This window comes from Triturus cristatus, chromosome 5_2 (genome assembly GCF_964204655.1).
Source record: "Triturus cristatus chromosome 5_2, aTriCri1.1, whole genome shotgun sequence".
NCBI lineage: Eukaryota > Metazoa > Chordata > Amphibia > Caudata > Salamandridae > Triturus > Triturus cristatus.
Window position 1 is genome coordinate 362473708 of NC_140588.1, and position 12510 is coordinate 362486217.

Here is a 12510-nt window from a genome sequence, read left to right on the forward strand (position 1 = left end):
TCACTATGTTGGGGGTCCATATTTGTTGGCACTGATGATGATTCTCAACATAGGAGTGTGAGGTTTCAAATGAACACCCTTTCAGCATGCATGACCAATGTTGTGGCCTCAGACATGATGTGCATGAGTGTGAGATATGCATAGTGCCATGACGGTTGCTCATGGTACAGTCAGCTCATTCCAGGAACACAGAGCAGTGTGACCACTACAGTCCCCTGAGACACCCTGGCCTCCTAATAATGTGTGTCATCCAACACTGTGCACATTCTCTGTGGGGTCAGCATGGGTCTGCCTCTGTGGCATTGGTCCCTGGCCTAGTTTGTATTTTTCTAATGTGTGCTACATGTGTCCACTGGACAGGGATACACCATGTTGCTTGTGCATACTCACACTGGGTAGTGCCTGTGTGGCTATTCACAAAAATCTGTTGTTGGTTGTTTGTCACAAATATGTGTTCCCAGCCCCAGGAGGTGATGTTGTGTAAATCTAGCAATTTTTGCTGCACAGTTTTTGGTACCCTGAATAAGAGGTGTCACGTCTTGATCTGTATTAATCACATTGACTCAGGTATGGGTGGTTGTGCGGGAGAGGCCTACATGGGCCCCCCTGATTTTTCCTTGCCAGGTCTGACCTGTGTGTGCGAATTGGCTGTACACAGAATCACCGTGCAGTGCCCCTGTGATGCTGGCCAGTGCTTAATGTTCGTGCTTTGCAGCCTGTGTAATTTTTTCAAAAACATGATTCCTGCTCCTACATTTTTGGCACCTGTGTGTGGTTCAGATGCAACGCAGTTTGGACTTTGTGTGCTGACATCTGTGTGGACATTCTGGCTTGCCATGTGGGTGTCTCCACAGTACAGCTATGCTTTTTAACAACCCAATTACAGGCACAGTAGCTTATGCATTGTACTGGGTGTGGACATTGGTGCCACTCCAGATGACAGGCAGTAGGTCATATGTGTAGCCAACTGTGTAATCAGGTGACGGATGGCCATGTGACAACCGACATAATTCAAGTTGTTACTCTAAAAAAATTGTACCTTGGCACTCACAGCACTTGTCAACAGTTCTTCATGTTTTAAATGTGGTAATTTGATGATTTGTGTTGAGAACACTGATGTGCCTGCATGAAAGATGTCTCCCGAGGAAGTGCACACCAAACGACATTTCCACTTTCATGGAAGACGCTGGCACCTTTGCAAAGAAGCCACTGTTAGAATTAAATGGTGTTGCAGATTCTCCATATACATGTTCCCACAGTGGTCTGGATTTTGTGAGACTCCTTTGTTGTTGCTGATACAAACTAACAAGTCTCAAGACATCCAGACCTCCCTGGGCCCATGTATATGTACTTTCTGCAACACCATTCATTTCTAACTGTGACTTCTTAGAAAAGGTGCCAGCTTCTTCAATGACAGTGTAAATTTAGTTTTGTGTGCACTGCCTTGTGAGACATATTTCATGCAGGCATATGAGTGTTCTTTTCGCGAAATGGCGAATTTGGACATTCCAAACATGTCGATTGTGTAAAGTATTGTGAGTCCCAAGGTACCAACATTTTTTCGTTTTGTGTTCCAAAGTACTTACAGGTCTCTGAGTGTGGTGACACCTTGAGTATTGAGGTGTGTCAGTTTACGTTGGGTGCATCACTACTGTTTCTTTCAGGGTAAACAAGAGGTGGCATGACTTCATTGTATTGCTGTGCTCATCGGTTCACAGACACTAGCTTCTCAATGTATTTCTCATTCAAGTAGTGGCCTGGTGTGTTCTTTTTTTCCTTGTGTCCAAGTGGCATAGTGGGTCTACCAACTGGGCAGTACCGGGCTTACATATGTGCGGAGTAATCTAGCTGTTACTCATGATGCATTGCCTGATATGCACTGTGACCAATTGTTTTTGTGCTCATGTGTCAGATGTATACAGGTGACTGATGCATTTTGGTTTCTTCTCCTTGCCCACAGCATCATCATCCGCAACGGAGGGAGACACCTGCATGGACCTGGAGGAGGGACCCAGCGACAGTGCCACCAGTGCTGTAGAGTCAGGAGGAGCCAGTGGCACGGAGGGCGAGGGGAGTCAGTCAGAGGACCTGTCTGGACACGATACCAGCTACGACGCTGATGGGTCCGACGCTGACCTCCTGGGGGAGGTGGAGGCTGAACACCACCTGGCAGCATCCCCACATCTGTCCCTGCCTCCTCCGTTACCATCCCTGCCCTCCCAGTTGCTCCTGTCCCTTCTGTCCGTGCAGAGGCCCACCATGTCTCCTTCGGCCCAGGCACCGCACCCCCTGCCCCTGTCACCCCTGCTGCCCTCAGTGAAGAGTCTGTGGACATACTGCAGCAGTTGCAGGTTGGGCAGGCATCGGTGCTGAATGTCCTCCATAGACACACTAAACTGCTCACACAGATGGTGTCATTGATGGAGGGCATGTCAGCAACGATGTCTGACCAACGCAGGATTCTGCGGTCCATGGACTCTTCCCTGACAGCAGCAGTTAGTCTCCTGCAGCGCTCCGTCCCCTCCCCTACCCCAAACCCATCCACATTTCCCTCTCCCATGCCTGTCCAACGCACACACAGACAGTCATGGGCACGCACCCCACCAGACACAGCCAGCACACCCCCAAGTAAGGCAAAGCGCACACCTCCTGGCATGCACACTCGGGTGGATGTTGGCACACCCACAGGGTCTGGGGACAGATGACATACACACAGCCACAGTCGCAGTCCGCAGTCCTCACAACCCTGTTCCTCCAAAACCACTCCCCTTGGCTCCCCTGCCAAACTCTCACCCAAGAATATCTTTATGGGTAAGCTGGAGCTCGCCCCCACTGAGCGACCACCCCACAAGCGGGTGAGGAAGTCCCCGGGCATGGGAGTTGAGTCCCCCACCAGGTCGACCCCCTCCCCCAAGAGCGCTGCACCCCATCCCTCACCCACCACACCATCTGTTGACCCTGGGCAATCCTCAGGTGCAGGGGTTCGCACTGGCAGCAGTGTGCAGCGCCGAGCTCACCTCCACCTTCAGCGCTGCCCCACCCCCTGTGGTGGAGACATCCCCCCTGCACCCGCAACACCTACCCTTCCCCCTCCTGTCCCTGCGGTGCCTGGTACTGCCACAGATGATGCCCCCCCCCAGTCGACAAACCTTGAGGTTCCTTTGTGCAGGCAAGCTAGGGGTAGACGAGGTCCCCTACGTCCCCCCTTGGACTTGAAATATGGACTGGCCATTGGCCTCTGTACATAGTCTATTTTTCGTTGGTTTTTTTTAGTGCTGAATAAAGCCTTTATTTTTACTTTCAATACTATTGCATTTCAGGTACTTGATGTTGGTGATGAGGCTCGTGGAGTTGGTATTCTGGTAATGTGTTAGGGTTCAGAGAAATGTTTTTGTATGATGGTCATGAGGTGGACCATGGAATCTGTGTGCCATCACAATGTCTCTGCAAAGAATCATTGGTAGTGTGTGTTAATTTTGTTTAGAGACATTGTCCCAAGGAGTATTCCTTCCTCTGTGGCACCTGACATCTTCCCTGCAAACAGTTGCACAATTGTTGTGCTGACCTGTGTCAACATTTCCTTTGTTGGTGACAGATCCCTTCAACAATGGCCATGCCTGCTCACCGATGTCCCCTGCTGAATCGTCTGTGCCATCCTTGCTAGTCACTGTACTTGTGTTTTGAGTATGACGAAATGCCTTCATGGACAAATTCCTCCTTTTCAGCACTATGCGTGTGTGTAATCACGGCCTACCACACAATGCAGGGTATTTGGGCACCTGACTGAGAATTGTGGGCATTGTATCTAGGGGACTTCCACCCTATTCCTTCCATGAGAGACAACATCTTGGTGGCTGGACCAGCACCTGGACATTCCTATCAGTCCTGGGATGTGCGTGACAGTGTGTGTTCCCTTTGGCTATCTTAGTTTTGTAGGCAGTTACATGACTATACAGTCTTGTGGCATGATATCAGGGTGTGTATTGTGCTGCATCTGCCATGGGTGGGTATGCATGTGTTATATGTCCTCACACCCACATGTGGTGTGTCATGCAGTGTGTGAAATACATCCATCCTCCTGGGAGTGGGACACAGCTGTTAGTGATGTGTTGTTATTGCACTATCATCATAGTCCAAAGTTAGGGATGCGTCCATACCGCCATGTAGGTGTGGTCATCTGATAATGATGTACACCCCCCCATATCTCTGTCCACTGCTGGGAGTCCTCTGCACCCACCCCCATGTCTCTGTCCACTGCTGGGAGACCTCTGCACCCACCCCCATATGTCTGGACACTGCTGGTATTCATCTGCACCCACTCCTCATATTGCAGGCCACTGCTGGGAGTCCTGTGCACCCACCCCCATATGTCTTGACACTGCTGGTATTCATCTGCACACACACTTCATATTGCAGGCAACTGCTGGGAGTCCTCTGCACCCACCCCCATGTCTCTGTCCACTGCTGGGAGTCCTCTGCACCCACCCCATGTCTCTGTCCACTGCTGGGAGTCCTCTGCACCCACCCCCATATGTCTGGACACTGCTGGTATTCATCTGCGCCCACCCCTCATATTGCAGGCCACTGCTGGGAGTCCTGTGCACCCACCCCCATATGTCTTGACACTGCTGGTATTCATCTGCACACACACTTCATATTGCAGGCAACTGCTGGGAGTCCTCTGCACCCACCCCCATGTCTCTGTCCACTGCTGGGAGTCCTCTGCACCCACCTCCATGTCTCTGTCCACTGCTGGGAGTTCTCTGCACCCACCCCCATGTCTCTGTCCACTGCTGGGAGTCATCTGCACCCACCCCCATGTCTCTGTCCACTGCTGGGAGTCCTGTGCACCCACCCCCATATGTCTGGACACTGCTGGTATTCATCTGCACACACACCTCATATTGCAGGCAACTGCTGGGAGTCCTCGGCACCCACCCCCATGTCTCTGTCCACTGCTGGGAGTCCTCTGCACCCCCTCCATGTCTCTGTCCACTTCTGGGAGTCCTCTGCACCCACCCCCATGTTTCTGTCCACTGCTGGGAGTCCTCTGTGCCCACCCCCATGTCTCTGTCCACTGCTGGGAGTCCTGTGCACCCACCCCCATATGTCTGGATACTGCTGGTATTCATCTGCACCCACTCGCATGTCTCTGTCCACTGCTGGGAGTCCTCTGCGCCCACCCCATGTCTCTGTCCACTGCTGGGAGTGCTCTGCACCCACCCCCATATGTCTGGACACTGCTAGTATTCATCTGCACCCACCCCATATTGCAGGCCACTGCTGGGAGTCCTGTGCACCCACCCCCATATGTCTGGACACTGCTGGTATTCATCTGCACACACACCTCATATTGCAGGCAACTGCTGGGAGTCCTCTGCACCCAACCCATGTCTCTGTCCACTGCTGGGAGTCCTCTGCACCCACCCCCATGTCTCTGTCCACTGCTGGGAGTCGTCTGCACCCACCCCCATGTCTCTGTCCACTGCTGGGAGTCCTGTGCACCCACCCCCATATGTCTGGGCATTGGTGATATTCATCTGCACCCACCCCCATGTCTCTGTCCACTGCTGGGAGTCCTCTGCACCCAACCCATGTCTCTGTCCACTGATGGGAGTCCTCTGCACCTACCCCCATGTCTCTGTCCACTGCTGGGAGTCGTCTGACCCACCCCCATGTCTCTGTCCACTGCTGGGAGTCCTGTGCACCCACCCCCATATGTCTGGACATTGGTGGTATTCATCTGCACCCACCCCAATGTCTCTGTCCACTGCTGGGAGTCCTCTGCACCCACCCCCATGTCTGTGTCCACTGCTGGGAGTCCTCTGCACCCACACCCATGTCTCTGTCCACTGCTGGGAGTCCTCTGCACCCAACCCCATATGTCTGGACACTGCTGGTATTCATCTGCACACACCCCTCATATTGCAGGCCACTGCTGGGAGTCATGTGCACCCACCCCCATATGTCTGGACACTGCTGGTATTCATCTTCACACACCCCTCATATTGCAGGCCACTGCTGGGAATCCTGTGCACCCACCCCCATATGTCTGGACACTGCTGGTATTCATCTGCACCCACCCCCATGTCTCTGTCCACTGCTGGGAGTCCTCTGCCCCCACCCCCATGTCTCTGTCCACTGCTGGTATTAATCTGCACCCACCCCTATATGTGTGGCCACTGCTGGGAATCCTCTGCATCCACCCACCCACCCCCTTGGAGCAGTACACTGCTGGCCTGGACCTACACACACACCAATATGAAGGTAACATGCAGGGCCAGAAAGTAAGCCCACATTCCTGGCGTGTGTACGCCTCGTATCCCAAATGTACTGGTGCCGTAGGGGTACGTGTGAAATGCACCGTACCCATGCATTCATTGCGTGGGTACGGTCCGTATCACTATTGTACTGGTGCCGTAGGGGTACGTGTGAAACGCACCGTACCCACGCATTAATTGCGTGTGGACGGTCCGTATTAATGTTCTACTGGTGCCGTAGGGGTACGTGTGGAACGCACCGTACCCACGCATTCATTGCGTGTGGACGGTCCGTATCAATGTTCTACTGGTGCCGTAGGGGTACGTGTGGAACGCACCGTACCCACGCATTCATTTCGTGTGTACGGTCTGTATTACTGTTCTACTGGTGCCGTAGGGGTACGTGTGGAACGCACCGTACCCACGCATTCATTGCATGTGTACGGTCCATATGACTGTTCTACTGGTGCCGTAGGGGTACGTGTGGAACACACCGTACCCACGCATTAATTGCGTGTTTACGGTCCGTATGACTGTTCTACTGGTGCTGTAGGGGTACGTATGGAACGCACCGTACCCACGCATTCATTGCGTGTGTACGGTCCATATGACTGATCTACTGGTGCCGTAGGGGTACGTGTGGAACGCACCGTACCCACGCATTCATTGCGTGTGTACGGTCCGTATGACTGTTCTACTGGTGCCGTAGGGGTACCTGTGGAACGCACCTTACCCACGCATTCATTGCGTGTGTACGGTCCGTATGACTGTTCTACTGGTGCCGTAGGGGTACGTGTGGAACGCACCGTACCCATGCATTCTTTGCGTGTGTACGGTCCGTATGACTGTTCTACTTGTGCTAGGGGTACGTGTGCAACGCACCGTACACGTCCACTTCCGTTGTTGCGGTACAGAGGGGTTGCTGGCCACGCCCCCCCAAGTGACCAGACCCTGGTGGTAATGTATGGGCTCCATATTATAGGTTTTGCTTTGGGTATGGGGTATGTTTCCTGCCCCTCACCCCCCCGGCCCCTGGGTGTTGTTCTCACCTTCTGCGGCGTGTGCGTCGGGTCCGGTGCACAAGGTCGTAGGCTTGGAGGAACGGGATGACACATTCAATGGGCTTCATGGCGTGTACGTCGCGTACCATGGCTCCGTTGCGTAGCGGTTCGCGTCGGACTCTGCTTATCCTGCTGTGTTTGGCTCCCGTAAAAAAAGAGCCGTACGGAGTGACGTAGGGACGAATCGTACTTTCTGGGCCGGAAACCGCTGCTTGAATGCGTCCGGACGTCGCGTACAAGCTGTTCCGGATCAGAATCGTTGTTTTTTTTTACCCGTACGGTATTTTGTACAAAACATACGGAAATAGGCTTTCTGTACGAATCGTACTTCCTAGGTTGTACGGACAGTTTACCGGGTACGAGTCGAACGGAGAAAACGCTCCGTACAACAATTCGTACAGCCTTTTCCCAGGATTGGAATCGGCCCCAAAATGTTAAAAAAATAAATACCATAATACCGGGAGCCCTAATTACGTTTTATAAAACTGAAAAAGTTTTTTTTTTTTTTATTCATTCTGATCTTGGGATCTTTCTCCGTCTATCCAATGTGCTCATAGGTTGGGTTCTAGAACCACTTCTAAACCTAGAGGTATCATCATCTTATTTTTGAAACACACTGACCTTGTCACGGTTCTTAATGCAGCAAAAATGAAGAAGATAACATGGTCTGCACATAAACTTTATTTCTCTCAAAACTTTGCAAAGGTTACTACTAATAAACATAAACAAAACATAAACAGCTAACAGAAGTAAACCATTTCTGGATCTTCACCCGCAGCTCAGAGTCATCAGTGCTAGATACAGCCTCATTCTCCCTTGCCATTTTAAATTAACCTATAAAGACAACACAATGACAAATGATGATCATACATAGTTAAAATATTTTCTCCATCAACGTAGAGAGGACTTAATGGACTAAATATAAAAGTAATGATTTTTGTCTCTATATTTTTACAGTATTTATTTATATTTTGTTCTTATTCCTACTTCTCATAGTTGCCAATATGTTTTCTTTACAGCTTCTCTCTATACCACAACATATTCCCCTGATGTTCTGACCTTTTCGACTCCTCGTGTCCGTCTTGTCTTTCGTTATGTCCCCTGCACCCTATGCTCTCATGGATTTCCTTCCCCTAGGAATATTTTACAGTTATCAGTCTTATGACCTGTACTGTCTTTTTCTTCATGTTTAATATCTCTTCTACTATTCTTTGAACTGTCTCTTTTTATTCTCTTAGCACTTTCTATTTTACAGAAGTCTCTTTTTTCGTTTAATTTATACATTTCACTCCTCCACTTATTGTTTATATTATTGTGAGCATTGTTTTGTCTTACCATTTTTTCATTGTTACAATTCATAGAAATCTCCTGGAATGTTAAAGGCCTAATTAATTCAATCGAAAGTCTGAGAATTCTCTCACATCTATCCATACCACACGCGGACATTGCACTTCTTCAGGAAACACATTTAAGTGATATAGAATCTATAAAATCAAAGAAAAATTGGGTTGGTCATTTACTTTTCTCTGCGGCTGTGCAGGTGAAAAATGGTACTATAATTCTATTTCACAAAAAATGAACATTACAACTATATCACAATCCACTGACACACGGAGTAAGTGGATTGCAGTTGACCTATTAATTGACAAAATTCCTTTCTCAATCTTTAATGTGTATGGTCCCCCAATAGTAAATAACTCCGTTTGGTCTGATATTACATAACAAATCTTGAATACTATTGTTGAATATTTCATTATTGGAGGTGACTGTAATCAAATTAGTTAAGTTGATCCAAATTTGAATAGATTATCTAAAGTCAAATTTAGACACTGCAAAATGCATAAATCCTTTTGTTCTACTATATCACAAAAGTCACTAATTTATTCATGGAGAATTGCTAAACCTACTACAAGAGAATATACCTTCTTCTTTCCAGTGCATGGCACTCAATCGAGAACTGACAATTTCTTCAAATCCAAATCACTAGCTCAACATCTCATCCATGCAGAAATTGGTTCCATCTTGATTTCTGACCATGCTCCCACCATCGCTGATTTTGATTTTTTACCAATTCCATCTCATCCAAAAAGATTAAGATTTAACAACACCCTCCTTTAAGACCCCTGCATTTATCACATAATTCACGAACTTCATTAATGAGTTCTTTACATTTAATACCCCTCAAGACACCCCATTACACATATTATATGATTCTGTTAAGGCCTCTGCTAAAGGTTTCATTCTTCACATTGTGCAATGTAAAAGGAAACAACCAGACAACGCTTCGAAATCCTTACTAAAGGAAATAAAAAACTAGAACATGCCTTTTACCAATCTAATTTTCTTGACTCTCTCCATTACCTTACACAAGCCAAATTTCAATTTAACAAAATATCTACCAAACAGGCTTCGCCAATCATACTCAGACAAAATGCTAGATATTATGGTGGACAGAACAAGACAGGCAAAATCTTAGCTAATTGCTTAAAGGCCAAACAAGAACATAAAAAGATAGATTCCATTAAAAGCTCAAGTGATTAATTGCTTATTAAGGATGATGATATCCTGAGAGAATTTTCTACCTTCTATAAATCCTTATATACTCCAGGATCTACCCCCTCAGTTTCACATATTACTACTTAATTAAACTCTATTCATAAACCTACTTTTAATGTTGTTGATTTTTCCCACTTGGAATCTGACATTACCCTTCAAGATATTAAGGTAGCTGTCAAAAAAATGAAACCCAATAAATCTCCATGACCAGATGGATTCACATCTTCATTTTACTACCACTTTTCAGCCCTTCTCTTCCCCTGGCTCCTTAAACTGTATCATTATTTTGCTCACTCCAACACTGCATCAGCATTTTTCAAGACGCTCCTATTTGTCTAATGCCAAAAGAAAAGAGATTCACAATTATGCCACGATTATTGCCCCAATGCTGATTATACACTTTTCACCAACATTTTAGCACTTCGAATGGATCCTCTACTCCCCAATATGATTAGCCAAGAACAAGTTGGATTTATCTTCAGATAATACTAAATGTATTTTTAATGTGCTCAGTAAGGCTCATGAATTAGCTTTCATTGCTTTAGATGCCCAAAAGAACTTTTGACTGCATTAGTTGGCAATTTATGTTTGCATCGCTAAATTGGTTCAGTTGTGGTCTACACATTTTGAACCTCATTTCTTACTCTATTCCTCTCCTAAAGCAGCTATGTTTATCAATAATATGGCCTCTAATAATTTTCACTTACATATAGGAGTGCACCAAGGATGTTTCCTTTCACCCCTTTTATTTATACTGTAATTAGAACCATTTTTATTAAGAATCAAATAAAACAGCCACATATCTGGTTTCCCATATAATGACTCTCACTTAAAACGGTAAGTTTATGATGGTGATATTCTTCTTTTTCTCTCTAACCCAACTAATTTTATTCCGGCTTTTCAAATTGAGGTCCGCCAGTTTTTCACTGTTTCAGGTTATAAATTGATTCTAGATAAATCTGAGACTTTACCTCTTAATAAATATTGTATCAAAGATGATCCTAAAGACCTAAGATTTATGTGGACAAAGATTAAGGGCCTTATTATGAGTTTCAGTGCATCGCAGTATTGGTTTGAGAGTGGTGAGCTCAGCAGTGTGACCGCCGTATTACAATTTGGACTTATTGGCTTTGTGAAGAACGCCGATGGACTGCCGAGACTACCAGCAAACCACTGAAAGCTGGGATCGCAGTCTGGAAAAAGCAGCCACCACAGGGGCGGTACAGGGGAGCTGTACCATCATGCTTATAACAATTAGCCGGATCCACAAGCGGACCGCAGCAGTCCGACTGCCTGCTTCGTCTTCTTACAGGAAGATTCCACAATGAATTGAAGAGTACGAACCTGTTTACTGGTGAGTCATTTTGAACAATATCCCATGGTAAGGACTGTCCACAGCTGAACCCCGGTAATGGGTATATGGTATTTTCCCCCTTATATCATGCATATGTGTGCATCGATATATTTGTGAAAAAGCTCACCACCGCTGCAAGATCCCTGCCTTCACACCGCTGGCCCATGTTCTTTATGCTGCCAGAGCTGTGAGCTGCTGGTGGGGTGGACGCAGTCTTACAGCAGTAGGACCACCAAACTCATAATAAGGGCTAGATGCATGACCCATTTTTGCAGTTGCAAACAGGAGATCAGCCAGTTTGCGACCACAAAAAAGGGTCCTGGCATGTTCAAATGCTTTTTTGCTAGTCACTGACTCGCAAAATAGCATTTGGGACTCTCACTATTAGGAAAGGGTGTCCCTTCCTAATAGCGAGTCTGAATGCCATGTTCTATTATTTTGTGACCCCATTTGCGGGCGCAAACACTCGCAGTTTACCACTTGCAAATGGGAATGGGTCCCCAGGGGACCCCTGCCCCTTGTGTGTCTGGGTGAATATATTTCAAGAGCAGGCAGTGGTCCCAGGGACCACCACCTGCCCTTAAAAATTGAAACTGAAACGTTTCATTTTTCTTTATTAAATGCATCCCGTTTTCCTTTAAAAATGCTTTATTTAAAAAGCTGTCACAGACATGGTGGTCTGCTGACCCCAGCAGGCCACCATCCCTGGGATTGCTAGTCATTCCCAATGGGGTCGCAAATTGCGCTTGCCTCATGAATAATAATGAAGCATGCAATTTGCGACCTCATTGGGAATCGCAAACAGTGTCTGAGACACTGTTGTACATTCACTTTTGAAAGTCGCAAATTGCTATTCGATGCAATTTGCGACTCTCAAAAGTGAATGGTCATACATCTGGTCCCATATATTTAAGTTTGTGGATGATCCCTTATATCAAAACGACTCTTAAAACGAATTTTGAAGAGGTATTGCAAAAGTTAGAATCTTATTGTACAAAATGGAAACATCTATTTCTATCCTGGTGGGGTGGATTAAGTGCTATTAAAATGATGCTCTCCCCTTGTGTGATATATGTCACCTCCATGATCCCTGTTTATATTCTGTTACAATTCTTCAAAAAATAGATTCAGTTCTTTCGCAACTTTTATGGCATAATAAACATGCCCACATTTAACTTTCATGGTTGAAGTTTGCCAAGCATCATGGTGGTGCAAACTTTCCCAATTTTTACAAACTTCATGAAGCTTTTTGTCTTAAAGATCCTCACACTGGCTCCAA